The sequence below is a fragment of the Perca flavescens genome, chromosome 4 (assembly GCF_004354835.1).
Source record: "Perca flavescens isolate YP-PL-M2 chromosome 4, PFLA_1.0, whole genome shotgun sequence".
NCBI lineage: Eukaryota > Metazoa > Chordata > Actinopteri > Perciformes > Percidae > Perca > Perca flavescens.
In genome coordinates, this window is record NC_041334.1 from 1,678,085 (window position 1) to 1,701,198 (window position 23,114).

Sequence of the window (23,114 nt, forward strand, 5' to 3'; positions counted from 1 at the left end):
TGGCAACTCATGTATCAACCTTTTGAAGGCAGGCACAATGTTGTCTGCCCAGTTTATAAAACCAATCCCTTAAAGCCACCCTCCCCTTGTCCTACAAAAAACCTCTCTGGGCTTTTGTTTTCTTCTCCAAAAATTGGGGATGAGGTGTTTCGATTGTCCAATTTTGTCTTTTATCCGGTTGTGACATTTAACAATACATTTTCAATTATCTGACTCACCCCGGGAGTCATGAAAAAAAAAAAAATGTCTACACAATAGGGACAATGTCTGCTGTCAGTTACAATAACACTCTCAAAGATGGCCTAGTTTTGGGACAAAACACCAACCATTTTCAAGATATGTTTCACCCCTCTTTCCCTCTCAATCCCTCTCTCAACCATCACTCCACGTCTGTTCAACAGACGCTTTAATGGTACGACAGAGATTCTTTACACTGTCAAAGCTAAGCTACATATCTTCCTTCTCTACTTGTTTCCAAAAAGATCTGCTCTACATGTGTCTCACTACTTGGTTCTTTCATTTATTTCCGTTTCTGTAACACCCAGAAGTAGCTATTAATTAGCCTCACAGTACAGTAAATAGAGAAAGTGAAGTACTCCATATGGACCAGTATCTCAGAAGATCTAGGTCACTCAGGAGAAATGGGTATCGGGCAGCAAAAGTGAAACAAGCCACAGACTCAAGGGGTTTGTTCAGTTCTCCAGGGACGCTTTTAAGGAAAAACTCAGGAGCAGCACAACTCATTGCACATACGTGAAGAAGGTTTGGGAGACTTATGACTTACACAGAAGCATTTAATGAACACTCAATTGAGAGACAATTAAGCAGGTAGTACAGTTTAACCACGATGTGTTATTGTGCAGTGCCATCCCAACTTCTGAAGATCCTGTCATCCTGAAGGTGTATTTAAACTCATGACGGAGGCGTTACGTTTAGCTGAACCTTTAAAGGTAAACAAAGATATTACAGTCGCCCTAAAACACACATGCTAAATCCTAGTTCAGCCTCTCTCTCTCTGGGAAGTATCAGATGCTAAAGCCTAGTTTATTGTATTTCGGTCTTTCATGTTGTCTCTGTTCATACTACCCTCTACTGTTGTCTCTCTTCATACTAATCTCTACTGTTGTCTCTCTACATACTACTCTCTACTGCTGTCTCTCTACATACTACTCTCTACTGTTGTCTCTCTACATACTACTCTCTACTGTTGTCTCTCTACATACTACTCTCTACTGCTGTCTCTCTACATAGTACTCTCTACTGTTGTCTCTCTACATACTACTCTCTACTGTTGTCTCTCTACATACTACTCTCTACTGTTGTCTCTCTACATACTACTCTCTACTGTTGTCTCTCTACATACTACGTCTCTAAGGTAAACAAAGATATTACAGTCGCCCTAAAACACAGATGTTAAAGCCTAGTTCAGCCTCTCTCTCTCTCTCTGGGAAGTATCAGATGCTAAAGCCTAGTTTATTGCATTTCGGTCTTTCATGTTGTCTCTGTTCATACTACTCTCTACTGTTTTCTCTCTACATACTACTCTCTTCATACTTCTCTCTACGGTTGTCTCTCTACATACTACTCTCTACTGTTGTCTCGCTACATACTACTTCAATCTTACAGCACCGTGGTCAAGCTGCTGCTCTGCCCACTGCTTTCCCTACAGGCACTAAACCGTGATTTTTTTTTCGTTGTATCTGATGCTGAGAGCCACTGCCCAAGCGTCCGTATTTCATGAGTTCACGGATTTTGATATTTCAATGTTCCCAACATGCGGTTTGGGTTGAACCTTTCGTCAGGATTTCCCTGTCTCTCTCTACTTGGCTCTTTCATTACTGATGATTCACAGAAACACATTCAGCTCTCATCCTTACACTTCGGTTTGTTTGATCTAAGAAGACTTAACTGTCAATCAAACGAATGAAACAAATGAAATGAAACAAATGTAATGAGTTTCACATTTTACTCATTCCAAATTGAGACATACAATACATAAAGGTGACACCTACGCTCGTCTCATACAAACAATTTGATGACAGAAGAAAGCTGAATCAAAGACTGTCAGCCACTTAACGTCTATGGCTGCCAAAAGGATAACATCTGTGCTGAAGAAAAAGAAAATCCTTTTTTAATGGACAGACAGAGAGATGGTTTCTATTCCAGATCGTAATTCTTTTGGTTTGAATCCCAGCTTCTTTTAAAGGGTTACTTCCGGGGGGTAAGTTCCATGTTCCATGTCCATGTTTTTGTGTCTAAGCGACTGATGGGAACAACGATCTTTGAAATTGGTTCAGTAGTAAGCAAGAAACAAGCTGCAACGTAACGTTAAAGGTGCAGTAAGAGGAATGACAGAATGGCAGCAACAAGGTGTGGTGGAATGTCAGGGACTTCGTCCAGCTGCACCCTGCAGACCAACTCCCATTCCAGCTGTCAACGGTTGCTGCCCTGACCTTGAGTGTTTGCACAGAGATGGAGAGACGGTTTCTTGCATATTCAAGGACCATGGAAAAGTACTGCGACCATGGGATGCAATGGATGCAAGCCAACCTTTCTCGCCTGCCACCTGCCATCAAGAGGATGCTGAGAGTCAGCTCAATAGGAATGATCATGGGCGGTGATTTCATTCAGTAAAATCAAATGCTCACACTCCTGACAGAGATCAGCCCTGTAGCCAGCCAGGCAAACCTGCAGAAGCTGAACATCCGGTCGAAGTTCACTCTGCCCAAGGTATACAATATGGTGATCTTTAAGCTATAGGCCAACATCCCCTTTCGCATCCTTCAGACACCCAGTGTTGGGAAAACTTCTAAAAAAGCAGACCCTCCTGTGGATGACCAGGATGGCATCCAGCCAATGGTTCGGTCGTCTGCAATGTGCCTGCCGGTAGACACGCGCAAAGCCTGGTCCGAGTTGGATTTGTCATTCGTGGGCAAGAAAGTCAACCTCCAAAAGGCTTACAGCATGTACATCAAGAAGTGTCAGGAGGCGAAGATTCCCACAAGAACTATGGGAGCTTACAAACAAAAGTCTTCAGAAGTAGAGAGTTAGGGTTAGGGTTTTGTAATTGTTGTTGTCAAGGTTAGGTTAAGGTTAGGCTAATGTTAAGGTTAGGTTAAGGTTAGGTTAAGCCACTATGAGGAGTCCTGGAAGGCCTTCCAATGCAAGCTTGCATTCGAGGAATTATTCTTAGGCCGCTCTCTTTCCCCACTGGATTTCCAGCTATCAGTGAGCTTGGGGGTCAGCACAGTGACTGAAAAGAGCTTAACAAACACCAGAGGGTTTCTGGGACTTGCACCCTATAGTAGTGCAAGCTGTGGTGAAGGTCCTCCCCCACTACATCACTGGACTCACAACGAGCTCCAGAGGGACCGGATAGAGTGCCTTTTACCTCTATGCTCAACTGCCAGTCACAGGGGTAGCACTGATTAGGGTGCTACTAGGGGACATCATGGCGATTTTTGGCAGCCAGCCTTCCAAAAGAAAGCACAATGAAATTAAATATGAACCGATCATTAACTGTTGACCGACAAGCAGGAAACGCAGTCTCAGTTCACCATGTCCGTGGACAGCTGTAGGCTTGTACCGGTGTTGTGTTCTGTGCATTGTTGGACACATGCAGCCACTTCCCTGAAACCACTTGCGGGTCCCCTAATACTGTATCTGAAGTCTCTTTTATATAGACCTTAGTGGTCCCCTAATACTGTATCTGAAGTCTCTTTTATATAGACCTTAGTGGTCCCCTAATACTGTATCTGAAGTCTCTTTTATATAGACCGTAATGGTCCCCTAATACTGTATCTGAAGTCTCTTTCCAATGGGTGACATCAGTGATGCTACATCTGTTTTTTTTTCTCAGCTGAGATTTGGACCCGTGACGGTCCAGTCAAAGCTCTGCTTCTTCCAGCAGGGCTGGGGCTCACCATTCTTGGCAAAACGTACACAATCAAAATGTGTTTTTAGTGCCACCAGAATTAGGTTGTCAAGTACTGTATTTAAGTACCAAATGTTGAGGTACTTAAATACAGGAGAAATGAGGAGAAAAATTGTACTTTGGTGTAACCGGGGCATTTATGCATGTATTTAAAAAAGCGACCAAAACATCGAAAGAAATTGATCATAAAAAACTTGAAAAAGGCGACAAAAACCTTATAAAGGAACAAAAACTTGATGATACTCAGATTTTTACTGAAGTAACATTTTTACTGCACGACTTTTACTTGTAACAGAGTATTTTTACAGTGTGGTATTAGTACTTTTACTGCAGTAAAGGATCTGAATACTTCTTTCAGCGCTGCACTTCAGTGTTTCGGGGTCAACGTGATCCCTGTCTCATACAGAAAGCCATTACGAGACAAAGAACACAAGGCTTTTACCGCAGACGGAGAATGATTTTATGAATTCATAGAACACTTAGTTGAGCTTTTATATCCAATCAAGCCTCATTTTCGCGTAGCGCTAAAATGCACGAGCACATCTAAAACCACTCCAGGTGCTGCCGCAGTGTCCATAAAGTCAATATGAGCAAAGACACGCTCAGATAAATCCAGCTTCTACTTCACAGAGACACACATTGGAGGGCTTGTTTTCTTTCTCTAACACAAAAAGCAACTCGATTAGAGAAAAAATATGAGCTCAATCACTTTTATTTTGGTTACTTCTGTTGTCCTCGGGTGAAATTTGATCCGTTTTCAAAATTTCCGCATCAGAAATTTGGGTCTCTTTCAACCAAATTGCCCCAAAAATAACACGGATGGTTCCATACTACGCTCATCGTGGGTCAAATTTGGGATCAGTTCACTACTTTCTTTGAATTGTGGGTGTTTTATTCAATTTTTATAGCATTTGAAAAAACTACGAAATCTCTTGATTTCTAAACAGTACCCTGACTAAACTGTGACAGTCTGTAATCATCCACTAAATTGTAACTATTTGTAATAAATTCATAATTTCAGATTTTGTGAACTAAAAAATGAGGCATAATTTCATATAAATGAGGTTTATTGAAAATTAATTCCAAAAAAAAGTGTAAAACTAGAGGTAATAAGTTGATGTTTGTGGTGAAAAAAAGCGCAAAATCTTGAAAAACAAATTGCCAGAAACGCATCTAAAAAGGGTTAATTTTCATTTTTTATGTTTGTTTACCTTCCTGTTGTCCTCGGGTCAAATCTGACCTGTTTACCAAAACTTTTTTATAAGCTTAAAAAAGTGACCAAAAAAATTGGAAAAAGTGAAAAAAACAAAAAAAACATCAAAACATTGCCAAAAGTGACAAAAGAATTTAACAAAAGTGAGGAAAAAAAATCCAAAGGAATTATTTTTTTACATTGATAAAAACATCATTAAAAAAACGCCGAAAAGTGTGAGAAAAAAATTGGAATTTCAAAATGTCTAAATTTCAACCCAGAAAAAACAAAGTTGCATGGTCGACAGGAAGACAACACAAGGGTAAAATCCCAAATATTACGGTATTCACGATGATGGCATGCAGCGGTGCGAATCAATCTAACTTGAGCTTGTTTAGTTGTTGCACCAAAAGACATTTCTGAGTTCTCTTGCCATGAAAGGAGAGGATAGCCCACACCTCTTCACTGCAATGCCCAGATATTATCGGATAAAAAGCTGCATGATGATCATCATTCACAGGCTGGATCAATGTCATCATCATAACTCCATCGGTGGAGGTGTTTAGGAGACATATTGATTTATTTGCTCATGATTAGGGTGCATGCTTTTAGAGACACAATGAGGCTGAAGATGCTGCAGAAAGAGAGGAGTTGAGAAAGAGACAGAGGGAATGATCATAACAGAATGGTTTCAAATTCTAAAGGACGAGAACAAAAACACCTAAAAATAAACCAAGGCTGAAAGTGTACAAGCCTGGGTGTAACATTCTGTCTCTATCTTTAAGAAAAGTCTGAAGGAAAAATTGCGTGCCATGTTAATATTAACCTTCCTGTTGTCCTCCGGTCAAATCTGACCCATTTTCAAAAACTTTCTACATCACAAATTTGGGTTTCTTTCAACCAAAGTGTCAAAGAAAATAACGTGGATGCTTCCATACAACATTCTTCACAAGTAAAATAAATGATCAGTTCACTACTTTTAATTAATTTCGGTGTTTTATTCAATTTCATAGCATCTGAAAATAGAACGTGGAAAAGTGACAAAAATTTCGTAAAAAGCTTCAGAAACGCAGCCAAAAACATCGACAAAAACGTCAATACAGCGGTGGAAAAAATCTACAAACACGTCGTAAAAAGTGACAATTTTTCAAACAGGCCAGGAAAAGTGACAAAAGTCAAGACAAGACAACACAAGCATTAAGCCTTGATCACCCCTGGCCCCCCTAACTTTGGCAAATATTTTCATACATTTTTGAGCCCACCTTTATCCCCAAAGAGGGGATATCCATGTGCAGTGATGAATAAAATTTTAACACTGAATGAGTATTCTTGTGTTTATTGTGTATCTTTGGTCTTTTGTAGAACCAAACCTACTGTATGTAACACTTGTGCTTAATATATTTGGTACCCCTAAAAATCCCATGTGTCCTGGCCTAAATTGGTTCATAAGTCCCATTTTGGCCCGTATACACCCACTACAATACATTAGACTACACCACTGTGGGCGGTCATTCATGTGCAGTGATAAATAAAATGTATGTTAACACTGAATGAGTAGGCTGTTCTTGTGTTTATTGTTGTTGTGTGTATCTTTGGTCTTTTGTAGAACCAAACCTATGTAACACTTGTGCTTAATACAGTATATTTGGTAGCCTACCCCTAAAATCCCATGTGTCCTAGCCTGGCCCTAATCATCTTCCGTAGAGACGACAGAGCAAATAATGAATGAAGGGAAAAGAGGTAGAAGGATTGGAAAAGGGGGAGAGGGTGGAGGCAGTTTGGGTTTTGGGGGTGGAGTAAATTCAGAGAATGCAAGCCACTGCCCTCTCTCTCTCTCTCTCTCTCTCTCTCTCTCTCTCTCTCCCTCCTCCGGGTGGGTATTCATCCTTCAGGCTCGGTAGCGGACATTTGTGCAGAGGACCCCGGGAGTGCGGGACGTGTTTCAGCCCAGACGTGGAGGCTCAATGTCCGGCAGCAGAAATTTCTCCAGCCCGGGTTAATAACGCTTCACCGCTACAGAAAATAATGTGATTTCCCTTTTTTCTTGTTCTATTTTTTTTTTTTTATAAATTCTTACCACTCAGAATAATCTTCCGCTACATTCTTTTTGTAGCCTACACATCATTTATTTTCCCAGATCCACTTCGGGATTTTAAAAAAAAAAATTTTCCATTACTGGAGGATTTAACTTCACGCCACAAAACCAGCCATTGCAAGTATTTCATTTTTAAATTGTGAATCGGCTTTTTTCCAGCTTCCGCAGCGGCTCTAACTTTAGAGACTGGCCGTCGCCAGCCGGGGAGGAGGAAGGGGTTAGCGGCAGAGATTTGACACCGAGGAGCCAGCCTTATATGTGTCCGCTGGACTGTGTGTGAAAAAGGGGGAAAGCAGGAGAACCGAGCTCCGGCGCCAGCCAGCCAGCCAGCCTCCCTTTCGGGAGAACCGAAGAAGAAGAAGCAGCGGCGGGAGAAAGGAGTGCAGAGGAGAGGATTTAGCGTGGATAACGGGGAGGGATATAGCCTAGCCTACGCCTGGAGGAGATTTGACGGTCAGTTTCTTTTTCAAATCACGTATCTACATTGTATATTGTGTCAGTTGCTTCTGTGTGAATCAGTTCGCCGAGTATGCAGCATTAAACCTTCTTCTGAGGAACCTTTTTTTTGTCGGATTGTATGGCTATGGCAGCCTGAAATAACGTTGTCCCTCCGCTGCGGCTCTGTTGCTGGACAGAGAAAGTGTCCAGCAACACAGTCATTCAAGTGGCTAAGAACCCAACTCTCTTCTAGCCTCTATGGTTTTTTTCTTCTTCTTTCTGTTGAATATTATTGAGAACACACGCAGCAGAACAGCGTGAAATGCATTGCGTTTGATAGGCTGACACATCCGGGTTCCCTCCGCAGGGTTTTGGCATGTTTTGGAGTGTCCGCGCGGTGATTTGAGGCAGCAACGGTCGGGATATTTTTGTTATTAGCTGGCTCGCTTGGGCTACTTATCCCATAGAACTATACCTCTCTCTCTCTCTCTCTCTCTCTCTCTCTCTCTCTCTCTCTCTCTCCCTCTCCCTCTCCGCCCTGCTCCCTTCCTTCCTCCGTCCCTCGCTTCCTTCCCTCGTTTCCTTTTTTACCGTTTTGGACAGCTGAAGCTGCCTGACCCAGCCCAACCAAGGCTCATTCCTCTGGCTTCAAACCCGGAACAGGTGCATTTTAAAGCCAGCCGTGCAGGGGCCCGTCTCGAGAGGGCTGGGAGAGAAGTAGCCTAAAGGGGCCTCATTATAATTTGGACTCACTGTATTTTCATACACTTGGTCTCAAGGGCGTAACTTTGGGTTCAACATTGGGGGAGTTGAGATCTCCACCTTTAGAGCAGAAACTGAAAATTTAGATCATTATCTGCATTCTGGTGAATTTTTCTGCAAGAATTTATGCTCCAAATGTCTTTATATATGTAAAGGAACTTATAATAGGTGTTTGGGGTGGGTTGCATTGGCCAGTTCTGATTACTGGGGGGTTGTCACCCCGTGTGTGTGTGTGTGTGTGTGTGTGTGTGTGTGTGTGTGTGTGTGTGTGTGTGTGTTGCCTCTGGGGTTATTGTCGGCATCCAAGACTTGAAATTAGGGCTGGGCGATATGGACCAAAAGTCATATCCCGATATATTTTGGCTGAATATCGATATACGATATATATCCCGATATTTTTTTCCGCAAAGTGAGAGCAAATGTTCAGTCAAAGCCAAAATCAAATATGACATGTCACAAGTAGTTTCATAGAGACAGTTGCAAAATCAAATAAATAAACCGGTTTCTTCACCTGGTTCATGATTAAATGCTCAGCTGTTTAAATAACAATAAAATGTAAACCTAAATACTGTATAACAGGAGTACCTTTTTTGAAATCAAAGCTCCATATTTGTGATTCGTTCCAAAGGTCAATTAAGCTTTTGATATTAATATAATCTACTTTGTTCAAAATGTAATGCCTCATGCCTGTAAGCCTAGGTTTATAGTCCCATTCTTCCACTTGATACTGCTTCCACTTAAGTAAACTAAAAGATGAACTATCGACTACAAAACAAAAGAAACTAATTAATGTGTTAATACAAAGAATATTTATTATGATCGGTTCACAGATCTGAGTTCAAACGGAAACTTCACCCTTCTGAACTAAGAGTTTCTGCTTCAAGGTGAAGTTTAAAACAGACTGAAATGTCCAGGCTCATTCCTCCACTATTTATTTCTGTATGTATTTATGCGTTACATGTCATTTTAACGGGCACTGAGCTCCAGATCCTGGAGCCGCAGACGGTCTCTGCTGCCCCGCTGTAGCTTCTCTCCGTCCGCCTGCCGCCGGCAAACTTAGTGGAACTTTCCGCCCGATATCGACATACAGGTCGTCCTGGACTACGTGTAAGATCCTACCGATCACCACTCTGTCTTTGGCTGGTCCGATCTGGATCAGCGGGGACCCGCAGCAGCGAGGCAAAGCTGTGTTTTTCCCGGGAAGAGACGCTGCGGCCGCCACGGAGCTCTCAGCCTCCCTGCTGCCGCGAGCTCAGGTTGCTGGTCGGGCGGCATACATAATCATAAAACACATTGTCACCTGTTAAATGTTATTCATTGCGGTTTGTTCTTTTCATTTCCTCTATCGAACATAATTAAGCAGTACAAAAGTCCGGCATCTTTAGCGTTGATCTGAATGCTTCGGACCCCTGTTCCAAGATGGCGGCGGTTTTGACGTATGTTTAGAACCTCAAGGCGACATCTGTGTATATATCTATGGGAGCAAGGATCACATTTGAACTATATCGATATATGCGATATGGTCTAATTCCATATCTCATTTAAAAATATATCGATATATTTTTAATATCGATATATCGCCCAGCCCTACTTGAAATCCAGCAGACGTTCCTGTCTGTAATGTGTACTAGAGCTGCAAAGATGAAGCTACTACTAACGATTTTGAGCAAAGGCATAGGTTTTTATTCATCATTGGGAGGGGGGGGAGAAACACATTATATCCTGGGGGTGGTGTGTGTGTGTGTGTGTGTGTGTGTGTGTGTGTGTGTGTGTGTGGGGGTCGTCCCTTCAAAATTTTGAGTGTTACTTAATTTCCTGCATTCTGCAATGCATTTTATGTAACAACTTTTGGTGCAATGTTCTTTTATTTAAGTGTCTTTTATTCATGTAAAGGAAATACTTCTTGTTCTTTCTGCATGTTCAAAACATTGCACGTGTTTCGGGGATGTTATTTTTTTAGGAGCCGTGTACATCTCAACAACTAATCTGTTAGAGAATGAGACCGTGTTAAAGCCAGAAGCTCTAAAGTGTAACATCACAACAACATTCTACATCTATCTCCACTTTTCTCTTCCTGTTGTCTTCTTTAACCCTAAAGCAGACACAGTTCTTCTTTTGAGGCCTCTGAACTGTTATGTTTACCTCTTTTAGTGATTCGGTTCTTCATATTTTGTGAGGCGGAGAAATCTCTTGTAAATATTGGACAAATATCCTGCATTCCCCTGAAATCTACGTCTATGATTTTGAGTAGTAGTGAGATGTAATAATGCTTGTTAAATGTTGAATATGTTCTAGTTTCTTCTCTCCCCTGGGACAGGAAACTGAATATCTTTGATGACGTATCATTAAAGTGTGTCCATCACTAGATCTCAGAAGTCTTTCAGCTACAAACAGGGAAAACCCTGAAATATATTTCTACTCATAGGAATATCTTGTGTTACGGTTAAAAAATAGAAGGGTACTCATGTTGACAAGTGCCAGCCAATTTCAGAGTGTATCAGGCGTGGGGGGGGAAACGTTTCAGGTGACATGGACACAAAATCAAACCCTAATTATGAGCATTAGAGCCCGGTAATGAGCACCCGGAGCGTTCTGTAGGAGGAGAAGCAGTGCTGCGGTTCTCTGCTGCAGAGCAGAAACTGCCCCGGCAACGCTAACCTCCCTTTTAGAGGTGAATTACGCGTGCGAGCGCTGGAGGGTGTTTCTCTCGCCCACCTCGTCGTGATTCCTCTCACGTCTGCTTTGCCATGGAGACGTTTGACAGCCTGCCGCGGTCTGGGTATGTCTCCTGTGACCGAGGGATGAGACAAAAAGAGAGATGGAGAGAGGGAGAGAGAAAACGAGAGGATGAAGTCTCAGAAAGAAGCTGAGTCCCTGAGTTATTGGAGGGAAAGCGGTGGCTGACTATAGGTCCTTAATGCTGTCTCCAGAGATATGAATGACATGTCTTTTTATATTTGATGACGTGTTAATGTGTCCGTGTCCTATATTGAGTTTAGGGCTGCACAATATATTTTTTATATCCATATCAACTGGCACAATGAACCCATCAGGAAAGGCTGCGACATACCGCTCTGAGATTTTTTAGTTGTTAGTTGAAATAAACATCAGTAAAGAAAACTGCACTTCAACAGAAAAATGGCATGAAAATTAATACTGTTTTTTGACGTTTGTGCCGTTTGTTACCAGATGCTTTTGAGACCTTTTTGCAACACTAACACCACCCAGTCACCACGAGTACCATACAGTCACTTATTCTTGGAATTTATGGTCAACAAACCTCATTTATATGAAATTATACCCAATTTTCTTTTTAGTTAAAAAAGCAGAAATTAGAAATGATTTTTGACTAATAGTTAAGATCAGAAGATGTTAAGTGGATCACAGACTAGTATATATGTCAAAGTTTAGCCAGGATATTGTATTGAAACCATTAAAACATTTTATTTTAAACGCTACAAAATGTCCCAAAAATGTTATGAAGGCAGTGTTGGGAAGGATACTTCCAAAACGTATTTTGTTACAGAATACATGCCCACAAATGTAATTTGTAACGTATTCCGTTACGTTACTCAATCTGAGTAACGTATTCTGAATACTTGGATTACTTCAGGATTACTTCCACATTGAATTGCGTTTTATAAGTGTAGGAATGCGGCTATCACATCCAGCTTACTAAACAGGCCTATAATGGTGTGTTCTTTTTATTCCAACTAGCTATTGGTAGTCCCGAACTGCATACTACAAAAATCTAACCGCGGTCTAAGCTACCACGAGCTAATTTTAGCTAACGTTAGTTAGCATGTCAAACGGGGCTGTCAGTCTTTAAACGGCTCTGGAGCTAGTAAATCAGCACGATATCACGATAGGGAGAATGTAAAGTCGCACGTCGATGTTAAAATAGCAAGGTGACCAGTAAAACTACAGCAGACGACTACCCTTGGCTAATTAAAAAAATAACTTACTTTAAGATGCTTCTTCAGGTTGGAGGTGGAGTAATTTGGAGCTGAAAGGAGGCTGGTTGCTGGCAAGCAGAGGCTGCACGGCACAGTTAGCTGTATTTCATTCTCCCTGTTTGTTCTTTAATGTGAAATGCTGTTTGAATTTCCAAGATAGAAACGTATTGCTGCCCTGGCTCTGTCGTGCCTGTTCCGACTCCATTGTGACTGATCACGCAAATAGCTATTTTTTTCTAGTTTATATCAGGGCTTCTGGAAAATGCATTAAGTTGCCTTAATTTATTCAGAGTGAATAAACTCATGAAACAGAGAAGTATCGTCATGTAATCCATTGATTTTAGCAATGTAACTGTATTCTAAATACCAACTATTTAAATTGTAACTGTAACAGAATACAGTTACTCATAATTTGTATTCTGAATACGTAAAGCCGTTACATGTATTCCGTTACTCCCCACCACTGTATGAAGGTAATCATTGATTTTACCTGAAGAACTTTTAGAACCATTCATGTTATTTTGGGGCACTTTGGTTCAAAGGAAACCCATATTTCTGTATTAAAAAACTTTGAAAACGGGTCAAATTTCACCCGAGGGCAATACAAGGGTTAAATCGCCTCCTCGTCTCCTTCACTTGCCTCCCTTCCTCGCATTTTAAGCCCCTGACACACCAACCTGATGGCCGACCGCGGCAGTAAAGCCAGTCGGACTGATCAGTCTCCCCGAGATGGTCCAAAAAGTTCCTCAGAACACACCGAAGCGACGCCGCCTTGAGCGTACGTTCTGCGCGTGTGCGAGACGTAATACAAAAATTGAAAACCGGAAATGACAACGCATCACGTGGGTCTGCCTTCTGCAGCCGATAGTAATGGCGGCTTCTTTCAAAATACGATCTCGTATTTTACAAAAATAGTTCACTGAAACGTGTTTCTGAAAACATTTGAAGAGAGAAATAGGCCGTGCAGTTGCTGAATCTGTCTTCATCTCAGATCGACAAAGGTCACGTTAAAAGATTTTCCTCAGATTTTGAGAGGCATCCGTCACTCATCCCGCTCGTTATTTCCGGGTTAGCGCTCCACCAATCAGACTGGCCATTGAGTCCGACTGTCCGCCCTCCGACCCAGCAAGTCGGGTCGGCCAAAATGAAGGCCGACGGCTCCTCTGACTGACAACGGCACGGACCACACCGAACAGACCCCTTTTCACACCGTTACACCCCTAGACAGAACAACTTCCAGTTCAGCCGAGGAGTCGAGGAGCTATCGCATAAGGGACATGAGATGTACACCTGATTCTACTTCCTAGGACTGCTGCACGGTGCGAGGAAAATGTGCGATAACGTTGTTGAATATCGCGATAACAATATAAATAAACAGATGTGAAAATGTTCTCAGTTATCTGCTGCTTTCAGTATTCAGATAAAATACAACAAACTGCTTGTTGAATTTAAAACAAATGAAAGGATTTCGGCACAATTAATTGCAATTTTAATTGCAATTTTATCCAAATCGCAATATGGACTAGTGCAATAATACAAATTGGAGGGGGGCGCAAAATATGTAGTCAAATCTGAATGAAGTAGTGTGGTGCTGCTGAGATGTCCCGGCCTACAAATCCTACCCTACAGACAAAAATCTTTTGTGGGGCGACCTCTAGCTCACCCAGTAAAGCGTGCGCCCGATGTAGAGTCCTTTCCCGCGGCCCAGGTTAGAATCCGACCTGCGGCCCTATGCTGTGTGTCATCCTCTCTCTCTCTCTCTCTCTCTCTCTCTCTCTCTCTCTCTCTCTCTCTCTCTCCCCTCCCTCCCCCCTTCCTGTCTATCCACTGTCACCCCAAAAATGATCATTCCCTCCAATATTGTGAATCAAATCAGTCAAAATAATAATAATAATAAGAGCCGGTTACCCTTCTTTTTAACCCTCATGTTGTCCTCGGGTCAAATTTGACCCGTTTTCAAAGTTTCAATATCACAAATTTGGGTTTCTTTCAACCAAATTGCCCAAACATAACATGGATGGTTCCATAAGACGCTCTTCACAAAGGAAATTAAGGATCAGATCTCTATTTTCATAGAATTTTGGGTGTTTTATTATAGCATTATCTTGACTAAACGTTGACAGGTCTGTGATTATCCATTACCTTCATTCCTCTGATCTTAACCATTAGTCCATGAATTCCAAAAATAAGTGTAAAACCATACTAGTGCAAATAAATAGGTCTAGTGGTGAATATACTGGTGCTAATGGAAAAAAGTGCCAAATCGTTGTGGGGAAAAAGCCATCTTAAAAAATCCTTCCCCCTAAAAAACATCCAGCTATTTCTGTTTAAATGTCATTTTATTGTTCGGAAATTCTTGGCGGCTCTATCCTCACAGGGCCCTAAATAAATTAGAGGACTCGACTGCTCAGTAATGGGCAATTTGGAGGCTTTTGAGTGGTCCCATGGGTGTCATTACTCTCTGCCTAAAGCCAACAGAGGAGGCCTGCAGGCCCACCTATTTTCCTGCGAACCCCCAAGGGACAAATATATTAGGGCTGCAACTAACGGTCAATTCCATCGATTAATTGCCTGGTCTATAAAATAGCAGAAAATGGTGAAAAATTTCCATCCTAGTTTCTCAAAGTCCAAGTTAATGTCTTTTAAATGTCTTGTTTTGTCAGTCCTAAACCCAAAGATAGTCAGTCAGTCAGTCAGTCAGTCAGTCAGTCAGTCAGTCAGTCAGTCAGTCAGTCAGTCAAATATATAAAAGAGCAGGACATCTTACTTAAACACTTAATCCATTATCAAAATAGTTGGGATCCTTTTTTGTTTGAAAAAAAAAATCCCCATCGCCAAACCCACCAGACTCCATGTAAATAATCAGGACTTTTATCATCGTAAAACACACTTCATTCAAAGTGGACAGAAACTAAATAAAACTACCAAAAGCCGTCTTGGTTCATCTTTCCACTGGTCCAACAATCACCACTCTGGTTTGGTTGAAATAATCGCTTAATTCACCCATTTACATGTGGAGATATGCTGGCTCTATACACACTAAAAGTCCTGATTATTTACATGGAGTCTGGTGGAGATATGCTGGCTCTATAGACGCTAAAAGTCCTGATTATTTACATGGAGTCTGGTGGAGATATATGCTGGCTCTATACACGCTAAAAGTCCTGATTATTTACATGGAGTCTGGTGGAGTTTGGTGATGGTGATTTCGGGGCTGTTTGATGTTAAACTAAAAGGATCTTACTCTTTAACTAAAAGGTCTATCTCTGTAGGGATCCATCCCATAATGTTGTCAGACACTTAGAACAAAGTTTCGCCAACTATTATTCTATCAATCGACTGAATGTTTTGCAGGACTCAAAAGATCCTGGTCGGCAGCTTGTGTGTGTGTGTGTGTGTGTGTGTGTGTGTGTGTGTGTGTGTGTGTGTGTGTGTGTGTGTGTGTGTGTGTGTGTGTGTGTGTGTGTGTGTGTGTGTGTGTGTGTGTGTGTGTGTGTGTGTGTGTGTGTGTGTGTGTGTGTGTGTGTGTGTGTGTGTGTGTGTGTGTGTGTTAGGACCTGTGTGTTTTGTAGACAAGCTGTCTTTAATCCTCTACACAGAGAAGCGTGTTTGTTTCCCTCGGAGCAGCAGGAACCGCCTCCACTGATGCTGATGATATGCGCCGGCGTGTGTGTGTTTGTTTTCGACGCCGTGCTGTGAATTTGTTCACTTAGGTGTGTGTCCTACGTGTGTTCACCACATGGTGGGTGTGTGTGTGTGTGTTCTCCTCACTCAAATGTAAAAGTGTGTGCATATGAAGCTTGGTCTTGGCTGGAAAAAGGGCAAAGATGTTCACTCGACTTTCCCCCGGATAAAATAGAAGGAATAAAAAACAGATTAGTGTCCCAGGCAGTTGCAGTAAATAACCTCATCTTGTCTTTTTACTGATGAGGACACACACACACACACACACACACACCCTCATCTGTTTGTGTGTTTGACTGTAACAACACAAAGAGGTGAGAAATTTTCCTTTTGCAATGAAAAGTTGTCCAGTTGTTTTTACACAAGAGATCTCTGTGCCTAAAGGGGTTAAGCAAGGTGTGTGTGTGTGTGTGTGTGTGTGTGTGTGTGTGTGTGTGTGTGTGTGTGTGTGTGTGTGTGTGTGTGTGTGTGTGTTAGTGTGTGTGTTAATGTATAAAAGGGTCAACACCAGCAGAGCTCGCCTCTGAAAGGAGCCTCAGTCTAAAGGAAAAATGTATTCTTCTATGCTTAAAGGATTACTTCGTGGGTTTTCTTTTTCAACCTGGACCCTATTTTCCCATGCATTGGTGTCTAATGGTCAGATGGGAACAACAATCTTTCTTTGAAAGATCCCTACAGAGAGAGACCTTTTAGTTAAAGAGTAAGATCCTTTTAGTTTAACATCAAACAGCCCCGAAATCCCCATCACCAAACTACACAGACTCCATGTAAATAATCAGTACTTTTATCATCGTAAAAATAACCGACTTAATTTAAAGTGGACAGAAACTAAATAAAACTACCAAAAGCTGTCTTGGTTCATCTTTCCACTGTTCCAACAATCACCACTCTGGTTTGGTTGAAATAAACCCTTAATTCACCCATTTACATGTGGACTTATGCTGGCTCTATACACGCTAAAAGTCCTGATTATTTACATGGAGTCTGGTGGAGATATGCTGGCTCTATACACGCTAAAAGTCCTGATTATTTACATGGAGTCTGGTGGAGATATGCTGGCTCTATACACGCTAAAAGTCCTGATTATTTACATGGAGTCTGGTGGAGATATGCTGGCTCTATACACGCTAAAAGTCCTGATTATTTACATGGAGTCTGGTGGAGATATGCTGGCTCTATACACGCTAAAAGTCCTGATTATTTACATGGAGTCTGGTGGAGATATGCTGGCTCTATACACGCTAAAAGTCCTGATTATTTACATGGAGTCTGGTGGAGATATGCTGGCTCTATACACGCTAAAAGTCCTGATTATTTACATGGAGTCTGGTGTAGTTTGGTGATGGTGATTTTGGGGCTGTTTGATGTTAAACTAAAAAGATTTTACTCTTTAACTAAAAGGTCTATCTCTGTAGGGATCCATCCCATAATGTTGTCAGACTCTTAAAATAATAATCTGAGTCTGTCAGCAGCAACAACAGAACTTTTAGTGGATGGTAACTGACGCTGTACAGAAGGAATCCGAGCTGTCTCTGCAACCATCTTTTTCAAGATGATGATCAGCTTAATGGGTATGAACACGAGATGTAACACACACACACACACACACTTTGGATTCGGCCTGCTGTGTGTGTTGGAGGAGAAAAACAAAGTCTGTGGGTCTGTTTTTGTGGTTTTGGAAGGAAACCCTGGACCTCTGCTTTGGGTTTCATTTTTTGTCTGCTCTGCTTTTTTCCCCCACTTGAAGCTTACATAATCTTTAATGTGCTGAGTAACTTCTGACCTGAAAAAACCCAGAGAAGCCCTGTGTAGACTTTTAAAGAACTGCATGTCATTTAAGGAGACGGTAAAGACTCATTCTTGTTACTTATAACTCCTAAGTACACAGTTTGCAAATAAATTAGAAATTTTCCAGTTTGACAATGTTAGAAACGCACATTTTTCATTGAAGGATAACTACCGTTTTTTTCAATCTGGACCCTATTTTTTCCTCTGTTTGTGTGTGTAAGTGACTGATGGGAACAATCTTTGAAACTGGTCCAGTGTTGAGGGTGAACGCTGTAACCGGCAGCCGTGAACCGGGCTGTAATGTAACCCTACAGAACAGTAAGGCTGAGCAATTTTATCGATTCTGCGATATAAATCGATATTTTATTCCCCAAGAAAGTATCGATTTTTATGCCGCGAGTATCGATACATAAGTCCCATTCAAATCCCCCATGTTTACCCCCGTTCACATTGCAGGAAGAGCGATTTGGTCAGCCAGCCGCTAGTGTCGCTGTAGAGCAGCCAACGTCAACTGGTGGCCCGCTGCCAAAGCTTTTAGTCTGGCCCGCAGAATAATCATGAATTCACTAAATGTAAAGAGGAAAAAATGTGTTCTGTTATTTATCATTTAGAGTAAAAACCCAGCCCCCTGTATTTACATCTCTATTCACATGCCGGGATTCTCTACAGCGATGACCGAGCTCCACACACACAGCTGAGCCGAGATGTGTGTGCGTTAAAACACACACACACACACACAGCTGAGCCGAGGTGTGTGTGCGTTAAAACACACACACACACACACAGCTGAGCCGAGGTGTGTGTGTGTGTGTGTGTGTGTGTGTGTGTGTGTGTGTGTGTGTGTGTGTGTGTGTGTGTGTGTGTGTGTGTGTGTGTGTGTGTGTGTGTGTGTGTGTGTGTGTGTGTGTGTGTGTGTGTGTGTGTTAAAGGTTAAAACACGCAGCCCCTGACTGGGAACGATACAGAGTTACTAACGGCCGCTGGGGCAGATGAACTCACGCTGGTCTCTTTTCTGTAAATAGGCTACAATTAAACCTTGGTGAGTAGAAAGTCAATACTTATCAATGCACTCACCTGTGTAGACCGGCATCAACATGTGGAAAGCAATATTTCAATCTGCTCAGTCCACCGCGCTGTTTTACGCAAACACAGCTCTACTCTGCAAATAGCGAATTTTTACAATCAAGCTAAAACAAAAGCTGTCGGTTTGTAGTCTAACTGTTTATCTTAGGTTGCCGGGAATCTGGAAATTTTGACAAATTCTTGTAAACCTCACTGCTGGCTGAACAAACCAAACCCTCCGCTGGAGTGGACAATCTGGAGCTACTTAATATGCACGTGAATGACGCAATCGTTATGTTCAGTGATGATGATGATGATGATGATGCTGGTTGTATTATTTTGCAACAACATCGTTTCATTGCAAATGAGGCATACATGACGAGTGCATAGCCTGCTTATCAGTCCATTCATCATTAAAGCTGGGCTTTTGGCTTTTCCACTTTTCCCTTCAGCCTCTTTGACAGTGACATGTTTACCTGACAACAGCTTTCTTTCTGCAAGCATTTTCCACCAATCAGGATGCTACATACTACAATAATTTTTCTCTAATCACAGACTTTAACCATCACTCCTCAGTGAACTGCCTCCTAGTCTGAGATCTTTTTCTAGTTAAAGAGCCAGTTATCATTAGGGAGTTTCCATGTTTTTTAGGAGTTTGCTCACACTAATACATGTAAAAATAAAATAGCATTAATTCAGTTAGAAAGTGAAAAAGAATAGGCGTATTAGGTATAAATTCATTCAAAAAAAAAATACTACTTTTAGCGTGTATAGAACCAACATATTTTCACATGTAAATCAGTAAACTATGTGTTTTATTTCAACCAAAACTAGAGTAGTAAAGGTTGGAAAAGTGGAAAGACGACCCAAAACGGCTTTTCATAGTTTTATTTTGTGTGTTTTACGAGGCTAAAATTTCACGGATGTTTTTATGATTTAACAAAAGGATCTTACTCTTTAACAGAAAGGTTGACCTCCTTAGAAATCCTTTCCATAATGTTGTCAGACACTTAGAATATTAATCTGAGTCTGTCAGCGGCAAAAACTAGCACTTTTGTGGCGTAAATAGAAGCTGCACAATTGCCCTGTTAACTTACATTGTAGCTGGTTTCTCCAGCGATCTTCTTAATACTGGACCATCGTCAAAGATTTTTGTTCCCATCACTCACTTAGACACAAAAACATGAACGGTAATTACCCTTTTAAGAGAGCCATTAAAAAAGAAAAGAAAAATCCAAGTAAATGTTTTTTCACGCCCCACAAACCTTTGTGCTATCTGGACTGTTTGTCTTTCTTTCCCCCCCCAAAGAGTTCACTTCTCCGAAATACTTTGTTTGATTTTCCCCGACAGCAGCTTTGTGTTGCATCCCGTTTCCATCTCGGCAAACAAGATGTTGGTCCAAAAGGCAGATTGGAGTGAAACGTATTCCCCCAGACCCGCTCGGTGGGTGTCTCTTCTGTCTGCGTCTGAGCTACTCACCATCTCCGAAATCAATATCACCCTGAGCAGGATATAGAGTCGCTGTGCGACGGAGTGCCTTGTGTATCCCCCGCACGCTTAGTCTAATCTCGGGCTCCCTGCTTTTCAAACTTTAGGTCCAAGTGGGAAGACGGATTCTCAGAGATCTTAGAGATCAGGAGTTTTTACTTTTCTATTTTGAAAGCTTTAGGGTAGGAAGGTAAAAAACCCGACATGTGCATGTTGTGGAATAAGCCCATTTTATCACCCCAGGAGATGAGATTTAGATCCTTTAGTCTCTCTCTCTCTCTCGCTCTCTCTCTCTCTCTCTCTCTCTCTCTCTCTCTCTCTCTCTCTCTCTCTCTCTCTCTCTCTCTCTCTCTCCCCCTCTCTCTTTCTGTCTCTGTCTCTCTCCTTCTCTGTCTCTCTTTCTCTCTTTCCCATTTCAATTCTTTATTGGCATGAAAGTTTTAATAACAATGTTGCCAAAGCATCAACATACAATGTGTCCAAATAATCGGACAAAACACTATGAACATTAACTCTCTGTCTCTCTCTCTCCCTGTATCTGTATCTCTCTCTCTCTCTGTCCGTCCCACTCGTCCTCCCTCAGCCCTCCTGGGCTATAAACGGGGGATGAGTTATCCGTGGCGTTCCTCTGCCTCCAGTTGGAAACGTTTCTGTCGCTGTGAGTCATGCTCTCACCACGCCTGTAACTCCATGCTTCACCCCGTTAGTCACAAGTTGAAAATAAAACCCTTTTTGAAAGCACGTCGCAGGCTTTAAAAGGTGTGGGATGGGGCTCCTGCGTCCGCCGCTATTCTTAGCCTGAGATAACAACAGGAAGAAGGACGTTCAGAGGAGGCTCTGAGAGTGGAAGTTTGGACTGAGAGCAAGGCTTCGCAAACGCATCACTCAAAGGGCCGCATAGCATTTTTATTTAAGGTCTGAGGTCCAGAACAATTGGCAAAAACATACATTCAAGTGTAATACGAAAAGAGCAGGAAATCTTCATATTTGAGAGGCTGAAAACAGCTTATCCTGCCATTTCTGCATGAAAAATGTTCAATCTACTTAACGATTAGATCTTTACGTTATGTCGTTAATCGTTGCAGCTCTACATAACTCCCTCTCTGTAAGAAATCCCGTTTTAGTTTAAAAAAAACATCTTTTTGAATTTGTAGCTAGACGGCCTCCACTGAGTTCCCAGAATTACCTCGCTTCTCACTCCTTTAAGGTGTGTGTGTGTGTCTGTCTGTGTGTCTGTCTGTGTGTCTGTCTGTGTGTCTGTGTGTCTGTCTGTCTGTGTGTCTGTCTGTGTGTCTGTGTGTCTGTCTGTCTGTGTGTCTGTCTGTCTGTGTGTCTGTGTGTCTGTCTGTCTGTGTGTCTGTCTGTCTGTGTGTCTGTCTGTCTGTCTGTCTGTCTGTCTGTCTGTGTGTCTGTCTGTCTGTGTGTCTGTCTGTGTCTGTGTGCGCGCGGCACCGCAGTCATTAGTTCTGGGGCATTAACTGCTGATCAGTGGATACTTTTATTAGCCGCCTTGTTTTGACTGGTTAGCCTTCTGGACACAGAGCCAAACGCCGCTCTCCGTTGCCCGGTCAACCATGGAGGAATTTCAGTGCCACGCTGCGAGAGAGGCGACCTCACTGGGATTCGACTTCATTACCTAACGCAGCAGCAGCCACATGCTGGGAAATGGTGAACACTCAATCTGGGTTCAACATTCACGTGTGTGGGTGAGAGTGTGTGTGTGTCTGTGTGCGTGTGTGTGTGATTGAGAGTGTGTGTACATTACGTTCCCATGTAACTAAACTGCATTCTCAGTTTTTGAGGGAAACGTTTGTTGTTCTGGATTATCTTTGTGACATTTTTATTTCCCCCTGAGTAAGTTATGGAAACCAACAGCGTAGGTAAAGCCTGTGGGCTCCAACGGGCCTCAGCAGTGCGTTCATGTGCATCTCGGTAAACTAATGGTGCATTCAATTGCACCTCGTAAACTTAAGGAAACTCAAACTGCCCTCCTGCCATCCATCCAGTGGCCCTTTTTGTGGCATTGCTATCCCTAAGAAATAGAATAGAACCGTAGATTTGGAGAATCGTGCCACCCGTAATAGTAATCCTTGTGTTTCACAACTAGTCTGATCTTTACTTCTTGAGTTGACACATGCTGAGTACAGACTTTCCTTTCTCAAGCAGCCATGTAATGATGCAGACTGAGTTCTTTGAAATCCCTGGAAACAGAGCCACATGCCGAGGCTTGTTGCTCGGTCATTCATGAAGGAATTCTGCTTCACAACAACAGCCAAGGAAAGCCTACCGCTGCTGTAACCATGGAGACTTGTCCAGTCTGCTGAGCTGAATGGGGGGGGGGGGGGTCAGTGTGGTCTTTTAACAAAGTATATTTTTAAAGTAGTTATGGCTCTTTCATTCAGGTCAAGACAAAAGTGCAGGCGTTCACAAATACGTGACTAATATTTGGTTTTACTTTCCTGGCGTGTGGATTGAAGATGTTTTTATGATAGGGAGGTGCGCTTGGAAGAAAATGCTGAGCGCTTGTTTTTGGCTTATCTGGCATGCGGCGTTAACACAGAGCGCGTCAAATCTTCTCTGACAGTTTGAGACAATTTGCATGCCTTGTTATTACAAATTGATAACTGCAGAGTAACTGAAAGAAGTGGAAGAGACTCGAGTGGCGAAGAAATGACACTTCAGAGGCCAACTCGAAGCAGAGCTTACATTGTGTG

The 23,114-nt window shown here is 42.1% G+C and overlaps 1 protein-coding gene across 1 annotated transcript in view; it reads left to right on the top strand.

The window, feature by feature from the left end:
• The first annotated feature begins 6,995 nt into the window (after nucleotides 1–6,995).
• dag1 (dystroglycan 1) overlaps nucleotides 6,996–23,114 on the top strand; it is a 60,876-nt gene continuing 44,757 nt past the window's right edge. Inside the window, exon 1 of the mRNA XM_028575406.1 lies at nucleotides 6,996–7,674. The gene's annotated coding sequence lies outside the window, so the exon portion shown is untranslated. The remainder of the gene's footprint in view (nucleotides 7,675–23,114) is intronic.